This window comes from Dermochelys coriacea, chromosome 28 (assembly GCF_009764565.3).
Source record: "Dermochelys coriacea isolate rDerCor1 chromosome 28, rDerCor1.pri.v4, whole genome shotgun sequence".
Classification (NCBI taxonomy): domain Eukaryota; kingdom Metazoa; phylum Chordata; order Testudines; family Dermochelyidae; genus Dermochelys; species Dermochelys coriacea.
Genome location: NC_050095.1, coordinates 3,092,418 through 3,120,153, shown reverse-complemented (window position 1 = coordinate 3,120,153; position 27,736 = coordinate 3,092,418). Strand labels below are relative to the sequence as shown.

The following is a 27,736-nucleotide window of genomic DNA, read 5'->3' as shown; positions in this document are numbered from 1 at the left end:
CACAGCGCAGGCCACAGAATCTCACCCACCCACTCCTATGAAAAACCTCACCCATGTCTGAGCTATTGAAGTCCTTAAATCATGGTTCAAAGACTTCAAGGAGCAGAGAAGCCTCCCTCAAGTCAACCATGCCCCATGCTACAGTGGAAGGCGAAAAACCTCCAGGGCCTCTCCAATCTGCCCTGGAGGAAAATTCCTTCCCGACCCCAAATATGGCAATAAGCTAAACCCTGAGCATATGGGCAAGATTCACCAGCCAGATACCCAGGAAAGAATTTTCTATAGTAACTCAGATCCCATCCATCTAATATCCCATCTCAGGGGATTTGGCCTATTTACCCTGAATATTTAAAGATCAATTACTTACCAAAATCCCATTATCCCATCATACCATCTCCTCCATAAACTTATCGAGTAGAATCTTAAAGCCAGATAGATCTTTTGCCCCCACTGCTTCCCTTGGAAGCCTATTCCAAAACTTCACTCCTCTGATGGTTAGAAACCTTCGTCTGATTTCAAGTCTAAACTTCCTGGTGGCCAGTTTATACCCATTTGTTCTTGTGTCCACATTGGTGCTGAGCTGAAATAATTCCTCTCCCTCTCCTGTATTTATCCCTTTGATATATTTATAGAGAGCAATCATATCTCCCCTCAACCTTCTTTTAGTTAGGCTAAACGAGCCAAGCTCCTTAAGTCTCCTTTCATAAGACAAGTTTTCCATTCCTCGGATAATCCTAGTAGCCCTTCTCTGTACCTGCTCCAGTTTGAATTCATCCTTTTTAAACATGGGAGACCAGAACTGCACCCAGTATTCTAGGTGAGGTCTCACCAGTGCCTTGTATAACGGTACTAAAACCTCCTTATCCCTACTGGAAATGCCTCTCCTGATGCATCCCAAAACCGCATTAGCTTTTTTCACAGATATATCACATTGGCAGCTCATAGTCATCCTATGATCAACCAATACTCCAAGGTCCTTCTCCTCTTCCGTTACTTCAAATTGATGCATCCCCAACTTATAGCTAAAATTCTTGTTATTAATCCCTAAATGCATAACCTTACACTTCTCACTATTAAATTTCATCCTATTACTATTACTCCAGTTTACAAGGTCATCCAGATCCTCCTGTATAATATCCCGATCCTTCTCCGAATTGACAATACCTCCCAGCTTTGTATCATCTGCAAACTTTATTAGCACACTCCCACTTTTTGTGCCAAGGTCAGTAATAAAAATATTAAATAAGATTGGTCCCAAAACCGATCCCTGAAGAACTCCACTGGCAACCTCCCTCCAACCTGACAGTTCGCCTTTCAGTAGGACCCGTTGCAGTCTCCCCTTTAACCAATTCCTTATCCACCTTTTGATGTTCATATTGATCCCCATCTTCTCCAATTTAACTAATAATTCCCCATGTGGCACGGTATCAAACGCCTTACTGAAATCTAGGTAAATTAGATCCACTGCATTTCCTTTATCTAAAAAATCTGTTACTATTTCAAAAAAAGGAGATTAGGTTGGTTTGGCACGATCTACCTTTTGTAAAACCATGTTGTATTTTGTCCCATTTACCATTGACTTCAATGTCCTTAACTAATTTCTCCTTCAAAATTTTTTCCAAGACCTTGCATACTACAGATGTCAAACTAACTGGCCTGTAGTTACCCGGATCACTTTTTTTTCCTTTCTTAAAAATAGGAACTATATTAGCAATTCTCCAATCATTCGGTACTATTCCTGAGTTTACAGATTCATTAAAAATTCTTGCTAATGGGCTTGCAATTTCAGGTGCCAATTCCTTTAATATTCTTGGATGAAGATTATCTGGGCCCCCCGATTTAGTCCCATTAAGCTGTTTCAGTTTCGCTTCTACCTCTGATATGGTAATATCGACCTCTATATCCTCCTTCCCTTTTGTCATGCTACCATTATCCCCAAGATCCTCTTTAGCCTTATTAAAGACTGAGGCAAAGTATTTGTTTAGATATTGGGCCATGCCTAGATTATCTTTAACCTCCACTCCATCCTCAGTGTTAAGCGGCCCCACTTCTTCCTTCTTAGTTTTCTTCTTATTTATATGGCTATAGAACCTTTTACTATTGGTTTTAATTCCCTTTGCAAGGTCCAACTCTACTCGACTTTTAGCCTGTCTCACTTGATCCCTACATGTTCTGACCTCAATTAGGTAGCTTTCCTTGCTGATCCCTCCCATCTTCCACTCCCTGTATGCTTTCTGCTTCTTCTTAATCACCTCTCTAAGATGCTTGCTCATCCAGCTTGGTCTACAACTCCTTCCTATGAATTTTTTCCCCTTTCCTGGGATACAGGCTTCCGATAGCTTCTGCAGTTTTGATTTAAAGTAATCCCAGGCCTCCTCTACCTTTAGATCCATAAGTTCTTCAGTCCAATCCACTTCCCTAACTAATTTCCTTAATTTTTGAAAGTCAGCCCTTTTGAAATCAAAAACCCTAGTTGCAGATTTATTTTTGTTAATCCTTCCATTTAGTTTGAACTGAATTAGCTCATGATCACTTGAGCCAAGATTGTCCCCTACAACCATTTCTTCTATGAGGTCCTCGCTACTCACCAAAATTAAACCTAAAATGGCATCCCCTCTAGTCGGTTCAGCAACTACTTGATAAAGGAATCCATCAGCTATCGCATCTAGGAAAATCTGAGCCCTATTATTATTACTAGCACTGGTCCTCCAGTCTATATCTGGGAAATTAAAGTCTCCCATGATCACGCAGTTTCCATTAGTATTTACTTTATTAAAGACATTAAAAAGGGCTCTATCCATATCCAAATTAGATCCCGGAGGTCTATAGCACACCCCAAGCACTATCGTAGGAGAGGCTTTACTAGTTTTCTTCCCCAATGTAATTTTTGCCCAGACAGACTCTGTCTTATCCATTGCATCGCTTCTTATTTCTTTACATTCTACCTCATCATTGATATACAATGCTACTCCACCCCCTTTACCTTTGTTTCTGTCTTTCCTAAAGAGCACATACCCTTCAATACCTGTAGTCCAGTCATGACTACTATTCCACCATGTTTCTGTTATCCCTATGATATCTGGTTTCACTTCCTGCACCAGTAGCTCTAGTTCCTCCATTTTGTTACCTAGACTCCTCGCATTGGTGTACAAACATCTTAATTTTTGCTGTTTGGCCTCGCTCACATTTTGTACCCTATTAGGCACAGTCATTCTACATCCAGTATAACCTATTAGACTAGTATCCACACCGCCCTCGCTCCTTATATACATTCTCCTACCCACGGCTGTATCCATTCTTACTTCATCTTCTTCCCTCTCAATGCTAAAATCTGGCGTGGAGATTTTCTGGACATCTCCCATCCATCTCCCCCCAATTCCTAGTTTCAGAGTAGCAACAGTGTTAGTCTGTATTCGCAAAAAGAAAAGGAGTACTTGTGGCACCTTAGAAACTAACAAATTTATTTGAGCATAAGCTTTCGTGAGCTACAGCTCACTTCATTGGATACATCGTGAGCTGTAGCTCATGAAAGCTTATGCTCAAATAAATGTATTAGTCTCTAAGGTGCCACAAGTCCTCCTTTTCTCTTTGTACGTAGACAGAATCAGGTCAGAGCAGATGTACATAGTGATCTAGTCTGGCTGTAAAATCTATATCTCAGCACCAAACATGGTGTTAAATGAATCCTCAGAAACGGCTCTTCCCATCCAGATCCCAGCAAAGGGTAATCCAAGGAAAGGGGCTGTTTAGGAAGGAAAGAAGAAAGCTGTCCTTCTCTCCCTGGAGGAATTGAGCTCTGCGCTTTGGACAGGAGGGAGGGGAAGGAAATGGCCAAACGAGGGCAGAAGAACTTAAGAAATGAAACAACAGGCTTCTGTGCACATTGATTCTGAACAGTGAGGGAACCTGACTCCCATATCATGAAAAGTCACAAAGCCATTTCTTTCTATGTCAGGGAACACTAGCAGAAAAGAGTTCCAATAATTGTTGCCTGTTTACTTTTGATTTTTTTTTCACATTATAAAGAAAATTGTAACAAAATTAGTGTGAACCTGAGCTGCCTGTTATTAAAAGATGCATCCGATGAAGTGAGCTGTAGCTCACGAAAGCTTATGCTCAAATAAATTTGTTAGTCTCTAAGGTGCCACAAGTCCTCCTTTTCTTTTTGCGAATACAGACTAACACAGCTGCTACTCTGAAACTTATTCAAAGCTGGTTCCCCAATTCAGTTCCAATGGACTCTGCTAGAAACACCCCAGGTCCCTGCTCACCCCAGTAGGGGCAAAAAGAGAAACCCCCACTGGGTGCTGCCCTTAGCTCCAGACTGCTGTCCCAGGGTGGGGGTGGGGACTGATTGTTTGCTGCTGGGGAGGGAGACAGTACAGGCCTCTGGTGCTATGGTCCTAGCATCTGCCCAGCCCCGACTGTTCTCTGCCTCAGTTGCTACTCCCTGCATGCTCTAGAGTCAGACATGCAGGGCCCCCAGGGGAACAGAGGCTGGGACAGGGCACCAGCCTGGGTTGGGCTGGGAAGATGCTGGGAGTTCTTGTTCCCTGAGAACTGGCCTGGTTCCCTTCTCAACAGCAAACAAATCAATTCCACGTCCCCTCCCTGGATAAATCAGCCTGGAGCCAAGGGCAGCACAGGAAAATTCCCTTTACTTCCCACCAAGGCATGAGACAACCCAGGGCAATACTAGAAGAGCTTATGGAACAGACGTGGGGAAACCAGCTTTTAATAACAGGCAGCTCAAATTTAAGCTAAGTGTTTTTACCAATTTTTACAACATTAAATAACCCTTTAATCATAGTGTCACCATCCATAAAATTGCTTCAGCCTTGTAGTTTACAAGTGCAAAACTAAACATCTCTTCAAATCCAAGGGAGTGGAGATCAGTCAGTGTTCAGAGTCATCCCACATAAAAGAACCATGTTGTGGTTCAGACCGGCCCCATCATGTGTCCATTGACTTTCTCTCCTCTCCCTTAAAAGTTTTAGTATTTTGCATCAAAACTTTCTTCCCTCAGGAGAGATCTGGGAACCAGAGCTGCCAGCCAGACAAACACCTTTAAGAGGAGGCATCCCTCTCCCTATCAAAAAATGATCTCCCTCCTTCAGTTCAGTGACAGCCTGAATTGTTCCTTGTCCCGGAAGAGCTGGAGGATTGAAAGCAGCTACATCAAACCCTTGTGAGCTAGCAGGAATGAACATAAACACTCCCTTGTATCTGAAGAGATGTTTAGTTTTACCCTTGGTAAACAACAAGGCTAAAGGGAAAGGCAGTGGCACAAGATATAGAGCAAAACATGACACAATCATCACAGTTATGCCCATAGTGACTGCAAATTTTTATATACTTCTTATTATCATCAGCGTATTATTTTCTCTGGAATCTAAACCATGACTATATCTTGAACAAGAAATTTGGGTCCTGATAAAATAATCAACTACCCCTGGTTAAGGCAATGGACTTGATACTCACCCGGGTGTCCCTACACAGGTACAAGTACTAACAACAATGGCTGCCTTTTAGCCATAGTTTTTAATCAGGGTAAGAAATTGATACAAACCCCTGTTAAATCATTTCTCAGCTGAAGTCCTTCACCCACATTCCTCAGTGCATTGTGCCACCATGTGAATGTTTCATTTCCCTTCTCAATTTCACACAGAGACACAATTTCCTTTGCACAGATCCATGAACAGGAAAACCTCCCTGTGTCTCTTGGCTGAGCCAGGGCATTCAATTCCATTGAAACCTTCTCTTCTGCAATGGCAATAGTCAAACAGAGGGGATGTAGCTACCTGCATCCCTGATAGTGCCCCAGAGAAATCCTGACCCCTGTTATTGGAATGATGTGCTGGAGATTTGAATAGGAAAGGGACTGTTTGACTTGTCAAAGTGGGGAATGAACAACAATCTATTGCAATGTCATTAACCACAAACACACTCTAATCATGCTCCAGACGGAAGAGAAAGGGGCAGAAATTCTTGCTGTTCAGCCATGGACACACTTGTGCTGGGGAAGCTCGTCTGAGCAAGCAATTTGAAGTGACAATTCTGCGAGAACAGAGTCATAGTGTAGCTATCCATCAAGTAGCTGTGGCTGAGTGGTTAAGACGATGGATTTGAAATCCCTTGTGGGGTCGCCCCCACGCAGGTTCAAATCCTGTCAACTACAGAAACATTAGTGTGTTGTCATTGCTGTTGTCTTTGTGTGTGAGCATCCACAGTGCTAACTAGAGCCAGCTCTGGTCTCACTCTATGTATATGTGAGACTGCTATAGCACTTAGGTATATTTTTATCACTTAGCTAGTTACAGGGGTATAAAAATGAAGAATCAAAATCAAAATCACAGTCCACCTGTGTACGGGCCTTCTCTCACTAGGATAGCTGGAGGCCTTGTTCTTAGACTAAGGCCTTTAGCTAAGCAGCAGGGGCAGCCATAAGCTGGGAAGCGTACAGTCACATTGTCACATCCCAAACCAGACACACTGAAATAAGGTGGTATTGAGCTGTTAGGAAGACGATCCTGTCCAGATAGTGCCCCTCACCACTAGATAAAGAAATGAATCGTAAGATGGTTAAAGAAAACTTAGTTTGCCAGCATCCTGTCTGGCAAGAAATCACTTATCAATGGTTATGGTTGTGAAACCATCATTTCTGTATGTTTTATCTTTATGCCCCCCAGTTTTCTATTGTTAATGTGTCTGGTTCTCTAAGTGTTTCTGTCTGTTGTATAATTAATTTTGCTAGATGTAAGTTAATTAAGGTAGTTGGATATAATTGGTTAGAGAATTATGTTACAATATGTTAGGATTGGTTAGTTAAATTTCAGTAAAACGATTGGTTAAGGTATAGCTGAGAATATTATTATATAAACTGGGGTCAAACAGGAAGTGGAGAGGAAATTGGAATCATGCTTGCTAAAGGGGGGGAATGGGAAACAGGGACACAGGCAAGGCTCTGCGGCATCAGACCTGGGAAGGGGGATACAGGGTAAATGCTCCGTGGCATGAGAGCTTGGAAGGGAACACTGGGGAACAGACTTTATCGGCGTATAGAGATAAGCCCAACTGGTGTGAAGGGCTCGGAAATATGCTTGCTTGGAAACTAACCCCAATAAACATCGCATTGTCTGCGCTTTGGACTTCTGGCCTTTTGCTGCTTGCATCACAAGAACTAGGGAAGTGGGAGGGTTGAGGGAAACTTTCTAACATGGACCATAGTGTGTCCATAGTGTGTCGCTGCATGTTGTTGGCCAAGTGGTCACAGCACCTGGAGGGGTGTATCTACTTGTCATTAGCACAGTATTCTAAGAGGCAGCCCAGATTCAACAGCCGTGCATGCAAGATGAGTTACAGCAACCTTTACCTTGTTTCCATGTTCATCCGATGCCTCCTTTCAACACTTCTCAGCAAAAAGACCTGTTTCTTTTGCAAGCGTATGTATGGCTAGTCAAAGGCGGGCTTCTCCGTTAACAAAAAAGATTGACCAAAAAGAGGAGGCATGTTTAGCAAGGCAGCATTGGATGCTGGATCCTGAATTAGCTCTTTATCCAGCAGGTTTATTGGCAAGCTCTGCCATGGTGCCACTCTCTGGGACTCCTCCTGTAACTGCTCCATTTTTCATCAACAATAAAATGAAAGGTGAAAGGACAGTAATTCTCCAGTTCCTGCAAGCCCTGCAGAGAACCCTCTAAAAGGATCTCTGTGCATAGACGTTTGTAGTGAATTGCATGGGCGTGGGACACAAGCTCTAGTGTCACAGCAATTGCAGTCAAGCAACCTCCTTGCCAAAGCCAATAGCCTTTTCATCAACTCCAGGCTGGTGATGCAATTCTCTCCAATGCTCCTCTGCAAAGAAGCCTTTTCCTTAGCAAGCAATTGCTTGGATTGCCAAGGGAGGTCTCTTCTGTTTCCTAGGAAGACAGAGGAAAACGTGAGCAAAGGAGACAAAAGCTGTATAACAAGGCACCAGTGGGAGTTGAACCCAGGATCTCCTGTTTACAAGACAGGTGCTTTAACCTACTAAGCTATAGTGCCTGCCTCAACTATCTAGTTGCAACTTGACAGGTTTCAGAGTAGCAGCCGTGTTAGTCTGTATTCGCAAAAAGAAAAGGAGTACTTGTGGCACCTTAGAGACTAACAGATTTATTTGAGCATAAGCTCTCGTGAGCTACAGCTCACTTCATCAGAAGACAGGAGACTGGGCTATAGGGACCTTTGGTCTGACCCAGTGTGGCCGTAGTTACGTCCTTATGTCCCTACGCTCCTTTCATAGATATTACTGGGATTCTGCCATACCATGTGTCCATGACAGCTCAATCAAAATGCCCCAGACAGGCAAACACTCTGGGATCCTGAAGCCTCTGCCACCCATGTTGGACCTTGTCGCTCATCACTACCCCTTGATGCTGCTCCTTTCTATAGAATGTGAAAAGGGGGGAGGCAGTGCAGGAGCCTTCTGGGGATGCAGATCCAACGCTTTGGGAGAGACAGATTGTTTGAGGCATCAGATTACTGTAAGCCAGGGGAGGCCAACCTGTGGCTAGAGCCACATGCGGCTCTTCGGAAGTTAATATGCGGCTCCTTGTATAGGCACCGACTCCGGGCCTGAAGTTCCAGCTGCCGACTTTCCAATGTGCCGGGGGGTGCTCACTGCTCAACCTCTGGCTCTTCCACAGCCCTGCCTCCACTCCAACCCTTCCAGCCCATTCCCCCGAGCCTGCATTGCCCTCGCTCCTCCCCGCTCTGCCCACAGCCTCCTGCAGGCCATGAAACAGCTGGGAGGGAGGAGGAGGCACTGATTGGCGGGGTAGTCGGTGGGTGGGAGCGGGGGGCAGTGGAGTTGATGCAGGGCTGCTGACATATTACTGTGGCTCTTTGGCAATCTACATCGGTAAATTCTGGCTCCTTCTCAGGCTCATATTGGCCACCCCTGCTCTAAACCATGCAGCCTCCCCCTAAAACAGGGGCTTGTTCCAGCCCTGAGTCTGGGCTACCGGGATCCCTTCCACAGGGCAGGGGGCCCATATATTACAGCCTGAAAACATGTATGGAAACTAACTCCTCTTCTCCCTGACAGGGCTTCCCCTAAACCAAATAGCACCCCAGGCAAGAAGCGTCTGCGGTGCCCCCCCTCACATGTTAAACTTTTGACTATTTTATTTTTTTTACATTTGCAACTCATGTCATGATTTTGATGCGGAATTTGGATGCATGCTTTTCTCTGTCCTATAAGATGATAAATTGGCAGGCTAGGATCTGGACATCTGTTTTTATTCATGCCAGAAATAATCAAACACAAAAGTTGATTTCCTTTAAGCATATAGAATTTTTTTAATTTTAACAGTAACTGAAATGTGCTATCATCTAGAAATCGAACTGCCACCAAGACAGGGTGGACTAGTCTGAACCAGTGTTACAGTGAGAAAGAGTGTTAGCCTGTTAACCCTAGTCCTTTAGTTCAAAGGTCACTTTCTCACGTTTGCCCTCCTGAACTGAAGTGCACCCTTAGAGAGATCCAAAGACTGGCCAATGGCATTTTCCAGAGATAAAATAGCAAGTGGTGTCGGTCTCTCATTGGCCATCGTAGACTGAACATATGTTTTAAAGAGCCTGAGCTTCAAGGCCAGGGTAGCTCGGTCCACCTCTTTCCCCTGTGCTGCAACGCACCAAGTCCCTGGCGGCCAGGGGGAAAGCCGGGAATACAGGGTGGGGTGGCAAGTGGCAGCAGGACTCTTGCCACCAGGGTTCAGCTGCCCGACTTCCTCCCCGTGCCGCTAGGCCCCCGTCGCCTTCAGCCATGAGGTAACCCAGGAACTAAGGCAGGAATGGGCTGAGGAAGCAAGTCAAGCTGAGCAAGGCAGGCAAAACTTCATCTTGCCTTCGTGGGCCACTCGCAATGATGTCCTTTTTGAATGCCATGGCTGACAAAAGCATCCCCGACAGAGAAGCAGCAGGCCAAAAAAGGTCCTCTGGCGTTGCCAAAGTAGCTCAGTGGGGAGAGCATTAGATTGACGCTCTAGAGGTCTCTGGTTCAATCCCAGGCTTCAGTGTATCCTTTGGTTCCTTTGTGTGCAGGGGTGGGCTGTTTTCTGGAAGCGCAGCTGTGCCTTTCCCCATCACGAGTCCCTCCTTTCAGGCTCTCCAGCAGGAAAAGCAAGTGGACTTGTGCACCAAGTTGGCCCACCTCAGCTTTCTTTTTTCTCTTGCTCTTTCTCAGGAAGGGGAAGAAAAAGAAGCTCTCCTTCAAGCTGGAGTCACAAGGGTGACAGAAGGATGACTTCCTGAGCGCCGGCTCCAGTCCTTGGCTCTACCAGCTGACCTATTGAAGGGCTGCCACCATGTTCTCCAGGTTTGCCCATCAGTGTGTGCCAGGGCGAGTGCCAGCCAAGTGGATGGAATTGGAAGGGAGGGGCAGAACGCTGTGACAGAGTTGCTGTAGTATAGTGGTTATCACATTTGCCTAACAGGCAAAAGGTCCCTGGTTCGAAACCAGGCAGAAACAGGATGGCTTCCTTTTCCAAGCTCCTCTAGCTGTGCAGCAAGACGCTCCTAATTCTACCCCTGGCCTATCCCTGGGATAACCTCGAGCCCTGCAGGACAGAGGGTGGTGAAATGAGCTGAGAAAGCTAGAGGGTGTAGGCCAGTCACCTTTTGGAGCCTTGTGGCTTGGCCTCCTCTGCCCTTGGAGGTTGGCCTATGGAGGCCGGCTCTTTCAGCTGCCCTCCTTGGAGTGACTTCCCAAAGGAGGAAGGGAGGCAGGAATGGGGCAAAAGAGGAAAGTAATGATGTGGAAGGCAAGGCAGAAGCTAGAGCCTCAGTGGGGTTAGCAGAGCGTCACCATTCCTTCTGCCAAAGCCTGGGGAGGTGCAGTTGGCTGCTGGGAGATAGAATCCTGGGTCTGCCTCTTGGCTTCCCAGGGATGGCACCTTGCAGTCCAGGAGAAGGACGGTTCTGGGTGAAAGGCTGACAAGCCAAGCTGAGTCCGAGTTTGCGTGCGCCAGGGCTCTTTTCTGGCCAAGCTTGTTCTGTGGTGATGGGCTTGAGAGGCTCCCTGCCACACATGGAGCAGTGAGAACCACTCCTCCTTTGTGGCCTACCCGGGGGAGTGATTGATGGCTTTGGAGGTGGGGGTTGGGCTGGCTGTGAGCAACTGGGATCCGGGAACCCCTGGTCTGCCCTTCTGAGGGCCAAAACGATGGTAGTGCAGTTGGCTGCTGGGAGGTAGAATCCTGTGTCCGCCTGTTGGCTTCCCAGGGATGGCTGCTTGCAGTCCAGGAGAAGAAGCAGGGTTCTGGGTGGAAGGAAAAGAAGCAATAGTGAGTCTGAGTGGGCTTCTTTCTGGCCAAGATGGTGTGCTGTGGTTTGCTTGGGGGTTGCCTGTGAGCAGTGGCTGGACATGTTCCAGTGAGAACTACTGCTCCTTTCTGGCCTTCACTGCTGTTCCAGTATACAGGGTGAATAAACCTGATTTATCCACACTGGATTATAGTAATCTGAGGCCTCTCCACCTTCCTCGTCTCTCCTGGACTCTGAAAAAGTGTTTTCTCTCCATTCCCTTTGGAGAGAACTGAAGTTTTCCCTTTGGGAAACTATGAGGCTGAGGCAATTGTATTGAATGTGATACTAGAATTGAAGGATTCTTTTATATTATGAATGAGTCTAAACCTGAGCTTCCTGTTTTCAAACTGGTTTTCCCAACTCACTTCTCAGTTCTCTTCTAGAAGGGCCTCCAGGATGCCTGCCCATGCCAGCAGAAGTGGCAAGAAGAAAGCCCCCAAGTGCTGCTCTTAGTCCCAGGTGGATTGTTCAGAGGCAGGGGGAGGCGGTTTGTTTGCTGCCATGCCATGTGTCTGGGCACCAGATCTTCCTGCTTCTTCCAGAACAACCCGGGCTCCTTTCCTGCCCTAGTCACTGTGGAAGAGGTTCCTGCATGCACTGAGCTAAAAGCCTTTCACAGCCTTCTCCAGGGAGAGACTGCTGAATTGGAATTAATTTGCAAATTGGATACAATTAACTTAGGCTTCACTAGAGACTGGGAGTGGATGAGTCATTCCATAAAGTGAAACTATTTCCCCATGTTATTTCTCCCCCCGCCCCATCCCCCACTGTTCCTGAGACCTTCTTCTTAACTGCTGGAAATGGCCCAACTTGATTATCACCACAAAAGGTTTTCCTCCTTCCCCCCCTCCTTCCTGCTGGGAAATAGCTCATCTTAAGTGATCACTCTCCTTACATTGTGTATGAGAAAACCCATTGTTTCATGTTCTCAGTGTGTGTATATAAATCTCCCCACTGTATTTTCCACCGAATGCATCCGATGAAGTGAGCTGTAGCTCACGAAAGCTGATGCTCAAATAAATGTGTTAGTCTCTAAGGTGCCACAAGTACTCCTTTTCTTTTTTACAGGCTTCTTAGTTTAGTTGGCAGCATGTCAATCTCATAATCTGAAGCTCCTGAGTTTGAGCCTCAGAGAGGGCAGAGGGTTTGCTCCCTGCTTCACCTTTTTCTAAAGAAAATCCCAGAGAAAAGAGACTGGAGCAAACTCATTTCTGGAAACCTTCCCACCCATCTTATACACACATACACAAACAGACTTTTCTAAGACATTAACTCTTCCTTCTCTTTTATGACTCTTTAATGCAGCTGCAAATACCAATTTCTGGAGACCCTTTCCAGAGAGAACACAGCTGCAGTGCAATGACAAAGCAGGGGGCTGCCAGGTTGTCATGGGCAAGTAGTTAAGGGGATGCACTAAAAATTCAGCAGAGTCAACCCCCTGCCCTCCACCCACAAGCAGCTTTGAATCTTGATAACTGTGATGCTCCGATTCCACTGCCTCAGCATCCTCAACCCCCACTGGAGGCCGCTGTAGAGTCCTTCAATCGCTGTTCATAGTTCAGACCCCAGCCGGTGCAGCATCCCTGCCCAGCAATTCACCATCTACCCCAGGTGAACCACCTGCTGGGCTGCATCCACAGGCATTTATACCGCTCCCCTCAGAGCAGCAGCTGTAGCTGTTGGCAGCTAATCCCCACCTAAGGCTTGGGGGAAGGAGCTGGGGATCACTTGTTATTTCTTCCATACATCGAGTCTCACAGTGTTTGAACACATTTCTCTCTAAAACGGATTTAAAGTTAGATCCCCTCTCCCCATTTCTGCTTTGTGAGTGCCTCATTCCTGTACATAAACCATAAGAATAGCTGTACTGGGTCAGACCAGTGGTCCATCTAGGCCAGTGTCCAGTCTTCCAAGATTGCTCAATGCCAGGTGCTTCAGAGGGAATGAACAGAACAGGTAATCATCAACTGATCCATCCCCTGTTGCCCATTCCCAGCATCTGTACAGATGTGAATACAAAGAAACATTTGGGGATCACTTGCAGCTCCCTAGCCCTAGTCTACACTAGGAGTTGAGTTCGAATTGAGCAGGGTTAAATCGATTTAACCTGCACCCATCCACACGGCGAAACCCTTTTTTTCTACTTCAAGGGCTCTTAAAATGGATTTCTTTACTCCACCCCAACAAGGAGATTAGCGCTGAAATCGGCCTTGCTGGGTCGAATTTGGGGTAGTTTGGATGCAATTAGATGGTATTGGCCTCCGGAAGCTATCCCAGAGTGCTCCATTGTGACTTCTCTGGACAGCACTCTCAACTCAGATGCCCTGGCCAGGTAGACAGGAAAAGGCTCGTGAACTTTTGAATTTCATTTCCTGTTTGGCCAGCGTGGCGAGCTGCAGGTGAGTGCAGAGCTCATCAGCAGAGGTGAAGATGATGGAGTCCCAGAATGGCAAAAGAGCTCCAGCATGGACCGAACGGGAGGTACGAGATCTGATCGCTGTCTGGGGAGAGGAATCCGTGTTATCAGAACTACGTTCCAGTTTTGGAAATGCCAAAACATTTGTTAAAATCTCCCAGGGCATGAAGGACAGAGGCCATAACAGGGACCCGAAGCAGTGCTGCATGAAACTTAAGGAGCTGAGGCAAGCCTACCAGAAAACCAGAGAGGCAAACGGCTGCTCCGGGTCAGAGCCCCAAACATGCCATTCTATGATGAGCTTCATGCCATTTTAGGGGGCTCAGCCACCAGTACCCCAACTGTGTGCTTTGACTCCATCAATGGAGAAGGAGGCAACACGGAAGCAGGTTTTGGGGACGAGGAAGATGATGATGAGGAGGTTGTAGATAGCTTACAGCAAGCAAGCGGAGAAAGCGGTTTTCCCGACAGCCAGGAACTGTTTCTCACCCTGGACCTGGAGTCAGTACCCCATGAATTCACCCAAGGCTGCCTCCCGGACCTGCCACGTGAAGAAGGGACCTCTGGTGAGTGTACCTTTTAAAATAGTATACATGGTTAAAAAGCAAGCATTTTTAATGATTAATTGATCCTGGCATTCGCGGCCAGTACAACTCCTGGCTGTAGTCTGTTAACATGTCTGGGAATGGAATGGAAATCCTGCAGGGACATCTCCATAAAGCTCTCCTGGATCTACTCCCAAAGCCTTTGCAAAAGGTTTCTGGGGAGGGCAGCCTTATTCCGTCCACCATGGCAGGACACTTTACCACACCAGGTCAGTAGCATATAGTCGGGAATCATTGCACAAGAAAGCATGGCAGCGTATGTTTGCTGGCGTTCCAACAACATACGTTCTTTCTCTCTCGGAGTTATCCTCAGGAGAGTGATATCAGTCCTGGTCACCTGGTTGAAATAGGGTGCTTTTCTTAAGGGGACATTCAGAGAGCCCGTTCCTGCTGGACTGTTTGCCTGTGGCTGAACAGAAATGTTGCCTGCTGTTAGCCACAGGGAGGGAAGAGGGGTTAGCCACGCGGTGGGGGGAGGCAAAATGCGACCTTGTAACGAAAGCAAATCTGCTATGTATCTAACGTTAACAGCAAGGTTTACCATGAAAGAGTGTACCCATTGCCCTATAAAATGTGTCTTTTGAAATACCACTGTCCCTTTTTTTCCTCTCCACCAGCTGCATGTGTTTCAAGGATCTTCTCCTTCCCAGAGGCTAGCGAAGATTAGAAGGCGAAAAAACCACACTCATGATGAAATGTTCTCTGACTTCATGCTGTCCTCCCACACTGATGGAGCAGAGACAAAGGTGTGGAGGCAGACAATGTGAGAGTGCAGAAATGACCGGGAGGAGAGGTGTCTGGCTGAAGAGAGGGCTGAAGCTGAAAGGTGGCAGCAGTGTGATGAGAGGAGGCAGGATTCAATGCTGAGGCTGCTGGAGGATCAAACTCGTTTGCTCCAGCGTATGGTTGAGCTGCAGGAAACGCAGAGGGGGAGCACATACCGGCGCTACAGCCCCTGTGTAACAAACCGCCCTCCTCCCCAAGTTCCATAGCCTCCTCACCCAGACGCCCAAAAACGCGATGGGGGGGGCCTCCAGCCACCCAGCCACTCCCCCCCAGAGGATTGCCCAAGTAACAGAAGGCTGGCATTCAATAAGTTTTCAAGTTTTAAGCTTTTAAAGTGCTTTATGGCCTTGTCCTTCCCTCCTCCACCACCCCGCCCGGTGCTTCTCTCCTCCACCACCCCTCCCGGGCTACCTTGGCAGTTATCCCCCTATTTATCGGATGAATTGATAAAGAAGGCATGAATGTGAAGCAACAATGTCTTTATTGCCTCTGCAAGCGGTGATCAAAGGGGGGAGGGGAGGGTGATTACCTTACAGGGAAGAAGAGGGAACCAAGGGGTGGGGGGGTTTCATCAAGGAGAAACAAACAGAACTTTCACACCGTAGCCTGGCCAGTCATGAAAAAGGTTTTCAAAGCTTCTCTGATGTGCACCGCGCCCTCCTGTGTTCTTCTAACCACCCTGGTGTTTGGCTGCGTGTAAGGAGCGGCCAGGCGATTTGCCTCAACCTCCCACCCCGCCATAAACGTCTCCCCCTTACTCTCACACATATTGTGGAGCACTCTTGTCACCGCCCTGATGTCGCCTACTCGCCCGGTTTCGCTTTGCAAGGTTCTGGTGCTGCATATTCTGCTGGATAATGCGCGTGGTGTTCAATGTGCTCCTCATTGCCAAAGTGATCTGAGCGGGCTCCATGCTTGTGGTATGGTGTGTGCACAGAAAAAAGGGGTGGAACGATTGTCTGCCATTGCTCTGATGGAGGGAGGGGCAACTGACGACATGGCTTACAGGGTTTGCTTACAGGGAATTAAAATCGACAAAGTGGGTGGCTTTACATCAAGGAGAAACAAAAACAACTTTTATACAGAATGGCTCCCTCAACGATTGAAAAAACCCTTGGTTTAGCAGACCAATGCTCAACCCAAAGCTATCCCTCCCCCGCTGTATTCCAAGCAGGACTGAATCTCCATTAAACTTTTCAAGGTGCCCCTGACAGACCTCACTGAAATGATTGTTGGCCATTGATTTCACAGAGGGAGGGAAGGGGGAAGCAAATGAATACAAAAGAAATCTGGTCTATTTCTTGTTTTGATCCACTCCATCTATCTTTTACATCTTTGGCTGGCAGCAGATGGTGCAGTAGGACTGCTAGCCATCCTCATCTCCAGGCTGCTCGCCAGAAGACGGTGCAATATGACTACCGTCAGGGCTAAAGAGAATGACCTGTTTGAGTCACTACTATTTTAGTCCCTGCGCCCATGTCTGCCCAGACGCTCCTGACCGAGAAGGCCAAGAGCACCTCGGACACGAGGATGATGGTTATCAGGCCTATTGCCCGTCTGCTGCCACAAGGCAATGGGTTGCTGCTGCTACTGCTGTGTGGCAATGCAGGACCACGTCTGCCAGCACCCAGGAGAAGTAGGGTGACAGTGAGGTGAGCTGGCTCCATGCTTGCCGTGGTATGGCGTCTGCACAGATAAATCAGCAAAGAGGCGCAAAACGATTGTCTGCCATTGCTTTCACGGAGGAAGGAGGAAGGGAGGGCCTGATGAAATGTACCCAAAACCACCCGTGACAATGTTTTTGCCCCATTAGGCATTGGGATCTCAAACCAGAATTCCAATGGGTGGCAGAGACCCTGGGAACTGTGGGATAGCTACCCACAGTGCAATGCTCCAGAAGTTGACGCTAGCCTTGGTACTGTAGAAGCACTCTGCCGAGTTAATGCACTTAATGCACTAGAGCATTTTGTGTGGGGACACACACAATCGACCGTATAAAAAGAATTTCTAAAAAACCGACTTCTATAAATCCGACCTAATTTCGTAGTGTAGACATACCCATAGAATCACAGAATGTTTGGGTCAGAAGAGACCTCAGGAGGTCATCTAGTCCAACCCCCTGCTCGAATCAGGACCAACCCCAACTAAATCATCCCAGCCAGGGCTTTGTCAAGCTGGGCCTTAAAAACTGCTAAGGAGGGAGATTCCACCACCTCCTGAGGTAAGCCGTTCCAGTGCTTCACCACCCTGCTAATGAAATCCTGTTTCCCAATATCCAATTTAGACCTCCCCCACTGCAACTTGAGACCTTCGCTCCTTGTTCTGTCACCTGCCACCACTGAGAATAGCCAAACTCCATCAGATAGGTGAAGGCTGCTAACAAATCCCCCCTCACTCTTCTCTTCCCTCACTCTCTCCTCATAACACACAGGCCTCAGTGCCCTGATGATTTTTGTTGCCCTCCACTGGACTCTCTTTAATTTGTCCACATCCTTTCTTTAGTGGGGGGCACAAAACGGGATGCAGTACTCCGGATGTGGCCTCACCAGTGCTGAATAGAGGGGAATAATCTCTTCCCTCCATCTGCTGGCAACACTCCGACTAATGCAGCCCAATATGCCATTAGCCTTCTTGCAAACAAGGGCACACTGTTGACTCAGTTCCAGCTTCTCATCCATTGTAATCCCCAGGTCCTTTTTTTCCGCAGAATTGCCCCATAGCCAGTTGGTCCCCAGCCTGTAGTGGTGCATGGGATTCTTCCATGATAAGTGCAGGACTCTGCACCTGTCCTTCTTGAACCTCAGATTTCTTTTGGCCCAACCCTCCAATCTGTCTAGCTCACTCTGGACCCAATCCCTACCCTCCAGCGCTTGCATTCTTTACGTGCTTTCACAGAGCAAAGCAAAGAGCACATGTTCCATGATTTCATAGGGCAGAGTTTTAGGATTAGTTGGATTCAGGGAGCTATGCTATAGGGTGCTTTCCCTGTCTGGATTTGACACGTGGCTCAACAGAGATGTACATTGTGACCCTTCTCAGGGTGCCGAGGGCTGTGAGTCTCCTTCTTGCCACTTGCCACTAGTAAGAGGGACTTTTGAATTGGGCAGCTGGAGATTCGCGACCAAACTCACCCAGCCCGTCAGGCGCTCAAGCACCCTCTTCTGAGCTACAGCAGTGCTGCCAGTTGACAATAGAGGCACCTTAGCCCCTGAGTTCCTTCAATGTGCCTCCCTCGGGGGTCCAGCCCCGATCACCAGAAACTCAGAAAAATTCCGGATCCTCTCTTCTCAAAGGAAAGGTGTATCCAAGGTTACCAGTTTTACTGTAGACCGATGCTCCTGTATCACACACAGCACTTGAGTACAGTTATCGAACAAAGGGAAATGTATTTAACAAGGGAGAGAGATTTAAACCAAAACAAATGTGAAGGACAGAAACAAACAGTTACAAACAAAACAAAATCGTAAAATGCAACAGACACTTTTTAAGAGTTACCTTTCCTATCTAAGTAGATTGAAGTGTGAGGTGACAGTCTATTGCAGTGATTGCTAGTCCCTAGGAGCCATGGCCCTGCCTTTCATGAAGCACCACTGGTCGTTAGCGATCTCCTTGATGAATGGACTCAGAGAGTGTCTCTCCAGCCTATTACAAACTGAATCAGTCTTTTGTCTATATTCACCGAAAGGATGATCTCCTCAGCGTCATATTGTCGTTTTCACTTCCCCAGGGTTTTGATGTCTAGAGTTTGATAGTTTTCCGCTGCCTTTTCGGGGCTGGTGCAAAGGAAGCACAATGGAGCAATCCATCGCCTAACTGGCTAGCAAGGTTCGGGTGACAATTCCCTCCCACCGGAATGGGCAGCCCCCAACAAGACCTATGCTTGGGGTAACTCACTTTCATGACAATACCATATGGGCATAATTTTCCATGTACTTACATTACTCCTTCAATATGACTTGTACACACCTCTCGCAGGGATTAGGAGTAACAATAATTGACAAGCTTTCAGTAGAGATATCACTGCTATGCTTCCTGGATAACTATAATAAAATCAGTCTGTTAGGTGTGGTGAGTTTGTCAGGTCTGAGAGAGGCGTTTCCTGTGAATTACTCGGACCCCTTTGCCAATTGGCACCAATGAGCTTTTGTCACACTTGCACTGAGCTATACAGTCCCACCTTGATATAACAGAAAGGCCAGCACATAAAATAGAGAAAGGAACAGTAAGATACTAAAATGAGAATGGTTGGAACTCTCCTTTTCTCTCAGTCTTTGTATGGATGGGTACTAAGAGCTATAGCTACAGTTGAGGAACCAGGCAACTGGACAGCTGGCTCAGCCCTCCATACTAGTAGCTTTCTCATGTACATGGAGATGGGTCAAGATGGGAATTGATGTCATGACTTGCTTCCCCTATGGCAGTTTCCCCCCAACTAGGGATGCCGCTGGTTCAGGGAAAGCCCCTGGCAGGCCGAGCCAGTTTACCTGCCGCGTCCACAGGTTGGGCCGTTTGCTGTTACCACTGGCCGTGGTTCACTGCTCCAGTCCAATGGGGACTGCAGGAAGTTGTCTGGGCCGAGGGATGTGGTGGACACCCTTCCTTCAGCCCCCATTGGCCTGCAGATGCGAAAGGCAGCCAGTGGAGCCACAATCAGCTGAACCTGTGGACGCGGCCCGTAAACAAATTGTCCCGGCCCGCCAGGGGCTTTCCCTGTTTGGGAAGTCCCAAGTTTGGGAAATACTGCCATAGGGAATCAATCTGTCTAAAGCTATGTCTACCCTCCAATACTGGAAGTATTTTTCTGACAAGCTAACACTGTCTACTCTGGGGCACAGCTCAAATCCTCGTCAAATCCTAGTGAGATAAATAGAAAGGAGCATAAACACTGCCAAATTAAGTGTAAAAATGTAATAAGAGAAGCCCAAAAGGAGTTTGAAGAACAGCTAGCCAAAATCTCAAAAAGAAATAAAATGGTTTTTAAGTCCATCAGAAGCAGGAAGCCTGCTAAACAATCAGTGGGGCCCCTGGACGATCAAGATACAAAAGGAGCACTTAAAGACGAAAAAGTCATTGCGGAGAAACTAAATGGAATTCTTTGCTTCAGTCTTCATGGCTGAGGATGTCAGGCAGATTCCCAAACCTGAGCCGGCTTTTGTAGGTGACAAATCTGAAGAATTGTCACAGATTGAGGTGTCACTAGAGGAGGTTTTGGAATTAATTGAGAAACTTAATAGTAAGAAGTCACCGGGACCAGATGGCACTCACCCAAGAGTTCTGAAAGAACTCAAATGTGAAATTGCTGAAGTACCAACTAGGGTTTGTAATCTGTCCTTTAAATTGCCTTCTGTAGCCAGTGACTGGAAGATAGCGAATGTTACGCCAATATTAAAAGAACTCGAGAGGTGATCCCGGCAATTATAGACCAGTCAGTCTAACGTCAATACCGGGCAAATTAATTGAACCAAAGGTAAAGAATAAAATTGTCAGACACGTAGAAGAACATGAATTGTTGGGCAAAAGTCAACCTGGTTTCTGTAAAGGGAAATCATGTCTCACTAATCTCTGAGTTCTTTGAAGGGGTCAACAACATGTCAAGAAGGGGAAATCCAGTGGACATGAAAATGCATCCAATGAAGTGAGCCGTAGCTCATGAAAGCTTATGCTCAAATAAATTTGTTCGTCTTGTAGGTGCCACAAGTACTCCTTTTCTTTTTGCGAATACAGACTAACAGGGCTGCTACTCTGAAACCTGTCATAGTGTACTTAGATTTCCAGAAAGCCTTTGACAAGGTCCCTCAGCAAAGGCTCTTATGTCAATTAAGTTGCCATGGCATAAGAGGGAAGATCCTTTCATGGATTGAGAACTGGTTAAAAGACAGGGAACAAAGGGTAGGAAGAAATGGTAAATTTTCAGAATGGAGAGGGGTAACTAGTGGTGTTCCCCAGGGGTCAGTCCTAGGACCAATCCTAGTCCACTTATTCAGAAATGATCTAGAGAAAGGGGTAAAAAGTGAGGCAGCAAATTTGCAGATGATACCAAACTGCTCAAGATAGTGAAGACCAAAGCAGACTGTGAAGAACTTCAAAAAGATCTCACCAAAATAAAACGAAGTGATTGGGCAAGAAAATGGCAAATGAAATTTAATGTGGATAAATGTAAAGTAGTGCACATTGGGAAAAATACCCCCAACTAGACATACAGTCTGATGGGAGCTAATTTAGCTACAACTAATCAGGAGAAAGGTCTTGGAGTCATTGTGAATAGTTCTCTGAAGAGGTCCACGCAGTGTGCAGCGGCAGTCAAAAGCAAACAGGATGTTAGGAATCATGAAAAAGGGGATAGAGAATAAGAAGGAGAATATCTTATTGCCCTTATCTAAATCTATGGTACGCCCACATCTTGAATCCTGTGAACAGATGCGGTCTCCTCATCTCAAAAAGATATCCTGGCATTAGAAAAGGTTCAGAGAGGGCAACTAAAATGATTAGCGGTTTGGAACGGGTCCAATATGAGGAGAGATGAAAGAGGCTAGGACTTTTCAGACTGGAAAAGAGGAGACTAACGGGGGATATGGTAGAGATCTATAAATCTATAAAAAGGAAAAGTTATTTACTTTTTGCCATAAGGACTAGGGGTCACCAAATGAAATGAATGGGTAGCAGGTTGAAAAGAAATAAAAGGAAGTTTTCTTCACACAGCGCACAGTCAAAGTGTGGAACTCCTTGGCTGAGGAAGTAGTGAAGGCTAGGACTATAAGAGGGTTTAAAAGAGACCTGGATAAATTCATGGAGCTTAAGTCCATGAATGGCTCTTAGGCAGGATGGGTAAGGAATGGTGTCCCTAGCCTCTGTTTGTCAGAGGGTGGTGATGGACAGCAGGAGAGAGATCATGGAAGCAGAATCAGGATAAGCTCTACCTTGACTTCTGTTGGGGAGTCATGGTGGGTTGTGGAAAAGAACTTCAGGGGCTGATGTCATTTGCCTAGGCACCCCCACCCTACCTAGATGGTCACTTTGGCTGCTGTAGGAGCTCCTGTTTCTCTGTTACTGGGGCAGGAATAAACGGTTATTATCCTGATTGTGTGAATCAAGGAGAGTGGTACTATCCTTGGCCTTTTGTTATGATGGAGGGACTCTCCATCACCTAAGCAGTACTTGCTAGGCAAGGATCATGGGTTCCAAAGCCCGTGAGGGGAGAGTGGCTGGGGATAGGTTTTGCTCTTTGGTGGTCTGGGTACCTGGGTGATTGCTTTACGTGTTAATTGCACTTTCTCCTCTCTCTCCCCTGTAGAATATCAGAGCTAATTATGATTCCACTAAGAGTTTAGATACAAGCTACTGAGCTGACTGCAGTGTGGGCTAATGGTGCACTAGCACAAGCTGAAGTCATTGAGTGTTGTGCTTGTGAGAGGGGAAGTATTGCCCCTTGGCGGTGCCCAGCAGGGGTGGTATATGTTTGTCCCAGGTCACTGGTTGGGGCCTCAAACTGTTTTTGCATTGTGTTATTGGAATGGAACGTCTAGATACTGAACCCAGCCCTTGTTGCTGCCAACTCTAACGGGCAGAAGCACCTGTCAGGTTAACTCCCTCTGGGGTACTTGGCATTGGCCACTGTCAGTGGACAGGATACTGGGCTGGATGGACCCTTGGTCAGAATATGGCCATTCTTGTGTTCTTATTAACCACTTCTCTCAGTGGTTGGATTATCAAGGGGAACACTTGCAACTAGAAAAGGAGGACTTGTGGCACCTTAGAGACTAACAAAGCTTATGCTCAAATAAATTTCTTAGTCTCTAAGGTGCCATAAGTACTCCTTTTCTTTTTGCAAATACAGACTAACACGGCTGCTACTCTGAAACCTGTCAAGTTGCAACCAGATAGTTGAGGCAGGCACTATGGCTTAGTGGGTTAAAGCACCTGTCTTGTAAACAGGTTTTCCATTCCATTCCCAGATATGTTAACAGACTACAGCCAGTAGTTGTACTGGCCGTGAATGCCAGGGTCAATTAATCATTAAAAACACTTGCTTTTTAACCATGTATACTATTTTAAAAGGTACACTCACCAGAGGTCCCTTCTCCAGGTGGCAGGCCCGGGAGGCAGCCTTAGGTGGATTCGGGGGGTACTGACTCCAGGTCCAGGGTGAGAAACAGTTCCTGGCTGTCGGGAAAACCCCTTTCTCTGCTTGCTTGCTGTAAGCTATCCAAAACCTCATCATCATCATCTTCCTCATCCCCAAAACCTGCTTCCGTGTTGCCTCCCTCTCCATTGATGGAGTCAAAGCACACAGTTGGGGTACTGGTGGCTGAGCCCCCTAAAATGGCATGAAGCTCATCATAGAACTGGCATGTTTGGGGCTCTGACCCGGAGCAGCCGTTTGCCTCTCTGGTTTTCTGGTAGGCTTGCCTCAGCTCCTTAAGTTTCATGCAGCACTGCTTCGGGTCCCTGTTATGGCCTCTGTCCTTCATGCCCTGGGAGATTTTAACAAATGTTTTGGCATTTCCAAAACTGGAACGTAGTTCTGATAGCACGGATTCCTCTCCCCAGACAGCAATCAGATCTCATACCTCCCGTTCGGTCCATGCTGGAGCTCTTTTGCCATTCTGGGACTCCATCATCTTCACCTCTGCTGATGAGCTCTGCACTCACCTGCAGCTCGCCACGCTGGCCAAACAGGAAATGAAATTCAAAAGTTCACAGGCCTTTTCCTGTCTACCTGGCCAGGGCATCTGAGTTGAGAGTGCTGTCCAGAGAAGTTCCAATGGAGCACTCTGGGATAGCTTCTGGAGGCCAATACCATCTAATTGCATCCAAACTACCCCAAATTCGACCCAGCAAGGCCGATTTCAGCGCTAATCTCCTTGTTGGGGTGGAGTAAAGAAATCGATTTTAAGAGCCCTTGAAGTAGAAAAAAAGGGCTTGGCCGTGTGGATGGGTGCAGGTTAAATCGATTTAATCCTGCTCAATTCGACCTCAACTCCTAGTGTAGACTAGGGCTAGGGAGCTGCAAGTGATCCCCAAATGTTTCTTTGTATTCACATCTGTACAGATGCTGGGAATGGGCAAGAGGGGATGGATCAACTGATGATTACCTGTTCTGTTCATTCCCTCTGAAGCACCTGGCATTGAGCACTCTTGGAAGACCGGACACTGGCCTAGATGGACCACTGGTCTGACCCAGTACAGCTATTCTTATGGTTTATGTACAGGAATGAGGCACTCACAAAGCAGAAATGGGGAGAGGGGATCTAACTTTAAATCCGTTGTAGAGAGAAATGTGTTCAAACACTGTCAGACTCGATGTATGGAAGAAATAACAAGTGATCCCCAGCTCCTTCCCCCAAGCCTTAGGTGGGGATTAGCTGCCAACAGCTACAGCTGCTGCTCTGAGGGGAGTGGTATAAATGCCAGTGGATGCAGCCCACCAGGTGGTTCACCTGGGGTAGATGGTGAGTTGCTGGGCAGGGATGCTGCACCGGCTGGGGTCTGAACTATGAACAGCGATCGAAGGACTCTACAGCGGCCTCCAGTGCGGGTTGAGGATGCTGAGGCAGTGGAATCGGAGCATCACAGTTATCAAGATTCAAAGCTGTTTGTGGGTGGAGTGGGACGGGGTTGACTCTGCTGAATTTTTAGTGCATCCCCTTAACTACCTGCCCATGACAACCTGGCAGCCCCCCGCTTTGTCATTGCACTGCAGCTGTGTTCTCTCTGGAAAGGGTCTCCAGAAATTGGTATTTGCAGCTGCATTAAAGAGTCATAAAAGAGAAGGAAGAGTTAATGTCTTAAAAAAGTCTATGTGTGTATGTGTGTGTAAGATGGGTGGGAGGGTTTCCAGAAATGAGTTTGCTCTAGTCTCTTTTCTCTGGGATTTCCTTTAGAAAAAGGTGAAGCAGGGAGCAAACCCTCTGCCCTCTCTGAGGCTCAAACTCAGGAGCTTCAGATGATGAGATTGACATGCTGCCAACTACACCAAGAAGGCCGTAAAAAAGAAAAGGAGTACTTGTGGCACCTTAGAGACTAACAAAATTATTTGAGCATAAGCTTTCGTGAGCTACAGCTCACTTCATCGGATGCATTTGGTGGAAAATGCAGTGAGGAGATTTATATACGCACACAGAGAACATGAAAAATGGGTTTTATCATACACATGGTAAGGAGAGTGATCACTTTACCCACTGGCCGCCAGGGATTTGATGCGTTGCAGCACAGGGGAAGGAGGTGGACCAAGCTACCCTCGCCTTGAAGCTCAGGCTCATTAAAACATATGTGCAGTCTACGAAGGCCAATGAGAGACCGACAAAACTTGTTATTTTATCCCTTGAAAATGCCATTGGCCAGTCTTTGGATCTCTCTAAGGGTGCGCTTCAGTTCAGGAGGGCAAACGCGAGAAAGTGACCTTTGAACTAAAGGACTAGGGTTAACAGGCTAACGCTCTTTCTCACTGTAACACTGGTTCAGACTGGTCCACCCTGTCTTGGTGGCAGTTTGATTTCTAGATGATAGCACATTTCAGTTACTGTTAAAATTAAAAAAATTTCTATATGCTTAAAGGAAATCAACTTTTGTGTTTGAATATTTCTGGCATGAATAAAAAGAGATGTACGGATCCTAGCCTGCCAATTTATCGTCTTATAAGACAGAGAAATTCATGCATCCAAATTCCGCATCAAAATCATGAAATGATTTGCAAATGTAAAAAAAATAAAATAGTCAAAAGTTTAACATTTGAGCGGGGGCACCGCAGACGCTTCTTGCCTGGGGTGCTATTTGATCTAGGGGAAGCCCTGTCAGGGAGAAGAGGAGTTAGTTTACATACGTGTTTTCAGGCTGTAATATATGTGCCCTGTGGAAGGGATCCCGGTAGCCCAGACTCAGGGCTGGAACAGGCCCCTGTTTTAGGGGGAGGCTGCATGGTTTAGAGCAGGGGTGGCCAATATGAGCCTGAGAAGGAGCCAGAATTTACCTATGTACATTGCCAAAGAGCCACAGTAATATGTCAGCAGCCCTGCATCAACTCCACCGCCCTCCGCTCCCACCGCCTTCCGCCCACCGACTGCCCCGCCAATCAGTGCCTCGTCCTCCCTCCCAGCTGTTTTATGGCATGCAGGAGGCTGTGGGCAGAGCGGGGAGGAGCGAGGGCAATGCAGGCTCGGGGGAATGGGCTGGAAGGGTTGGAGTGGAGGCAGGGCTGTGGAAGAGCCAGAGGTTGAGCAGTGAGCACCCCCCGGCACATTGGAAAGTTAGCAGCTGGACCTCCAGCCCCGGAGTCAGTGCCTATACAAGGAGCCGCATATTAACTTCCGAAGAGCCGCATGTGGCTCTAGCCACAGGTTGGCCTCCCCTGGCTTACAGTAATCTGATGCCTCAAACAATCTGTCTCTCCCAAAGCATTGGATCTGCATCCCCAGAAGGCTCCTGCACTGCCTCCCCCCTTTTCACATTCTATAGAAAGGAGCAGCAACAAGAGGTATTGATGAGTGACAAGGTCCAACATGTGTGGCAGAGGCTTCAGGATCCCAGAGTGTTTGCCTGTCTGGAGCATTTTGAGTGAGATCTCAGGACACATGGTAAGGCAGAATCCCTGGAATATCTATGAAAGGAGTGTAGGGACATAAGGACATAAGAACGGCCACACTGGGTCAGACCAAAGGTCCCTATAGCCCAGTCTCCTGTCTTCCCAGAGTGGCCAATGTCAAGTGCTTCAGAAGGAAGGAACAGAACAGGTAATCATCAAGTGATCTATCCCTTGTTGCCCATTCACAGCTCCTGGCAAACAGAGGCTAGGAACACCATCCCTAGCCATCTTGGCTAATACCCATTGATAGGCCTATCCCCCATCAATAGATCGAGTTCATTTTTTGAACCCGGTTATAGTCTTGGCCTTCACAATATCCTTGGGCAAGGAGTTCCACATGTAGACTGTGAGTTGTGTGAACAAATACTTCTTTTTGTTTGTTTTAAACGTGCTGCCTATTAATTTCATTTGGTGGGCCCTAGCTCTTGTCTTAGGAGAGGAAGAAAAGAACACGTCCTTATTGGGGGGCTGTCTGTAAGCAAGGACTGGTCTGTCTCCCAAGATCTGTGAGAGTGATGGCTCGTCCTTCAGGATAGGTTGTAGATCCTTGATGATGCGTTGGAGAGGTTTTAGTTGGGGGCTGAAGGTGATGGCTAGTGGCGTTCTGCAACTAAAACCTCTCCAACGCATCATCAAGGATCTACAACCTATCCTGAAGGACGAGCCATCACTCTCACAGATCTTGGGAGACAGACCAGTCCTTGCTTACAGACAGCCCCCCAATCTGAAGCAAATACTCACCAGCAACCACACACCACACAACAGAACCACTAACCCAGGAACCTATCCTTGCAACAAAGCCCGTTGCCAACTCTGTCCACATATCTATTCAGGGGATACCATCATAGGGCCTAATCACATCAGCCACACTATCAGAGGCTCGTTCACCTGCGCATCTACCAATGTGATATATGCCATCATGTGCCAGCAATGCCCCTCTGCCATGTACATTGGCCAAACTGGACAGTCTCTACGTAAAAGAATGAATGGACACAAATCAGACGT

At 47.0% G+C, this 27,736-nt stretch overlaps 2 protein-coding genes, 3 non-coding genes and 1 pseudogene across 7 annotated transcripts in view; 3 read left to right on the top strand and 3 right to left on the bottom strand.

Annotated features, from left to right (window-relative positions):
- The window catches only part of LOC119849428 (zinc finger protein OZF-like), a 776,365-nt gene that overhangs the window by 89,759 nt on the left and 658,870 nt on the right, over positions 1-27,736 (bottom strand). The gene's annotated exons all lie outside the window — the stretch shown is intronic.
- The window catches only part of LOC119849371, a 1,398,949-nt pseudogene that overhangs the window by 743,440 nt on the left and 627,773 nt on the right, over positions 1-27,736 (top strand).
- Positions 1-27,736, bottom strand: part of LOC119849376 (zinc finger protein 420-like) — a 3,142,523-nt gene that overhangs the window by 2,692,251 nt on the left and 422,536 nt on the right. The window lies entirely within an intron of this gene.
- TRNAT-UGU lies at positions 7,970-8,043 on the bottom strand. Its single transcript has one exon. It is a non-coding gene; the product is annotated as a tRNA-Thr (tRNA).
- Positions 9,986-10,058, top strand: TRNAV-GAC. The gene has a single exon. It is a non-coding gene; the product is annotated as a tRNA-Val (tRNA).
- TRNAV-AAC lies at positions 10,438-10,510 on the top strand. The gene has a single exon. It is a non-coding gene; the product is annotated as a tRNA-Val (tRNA).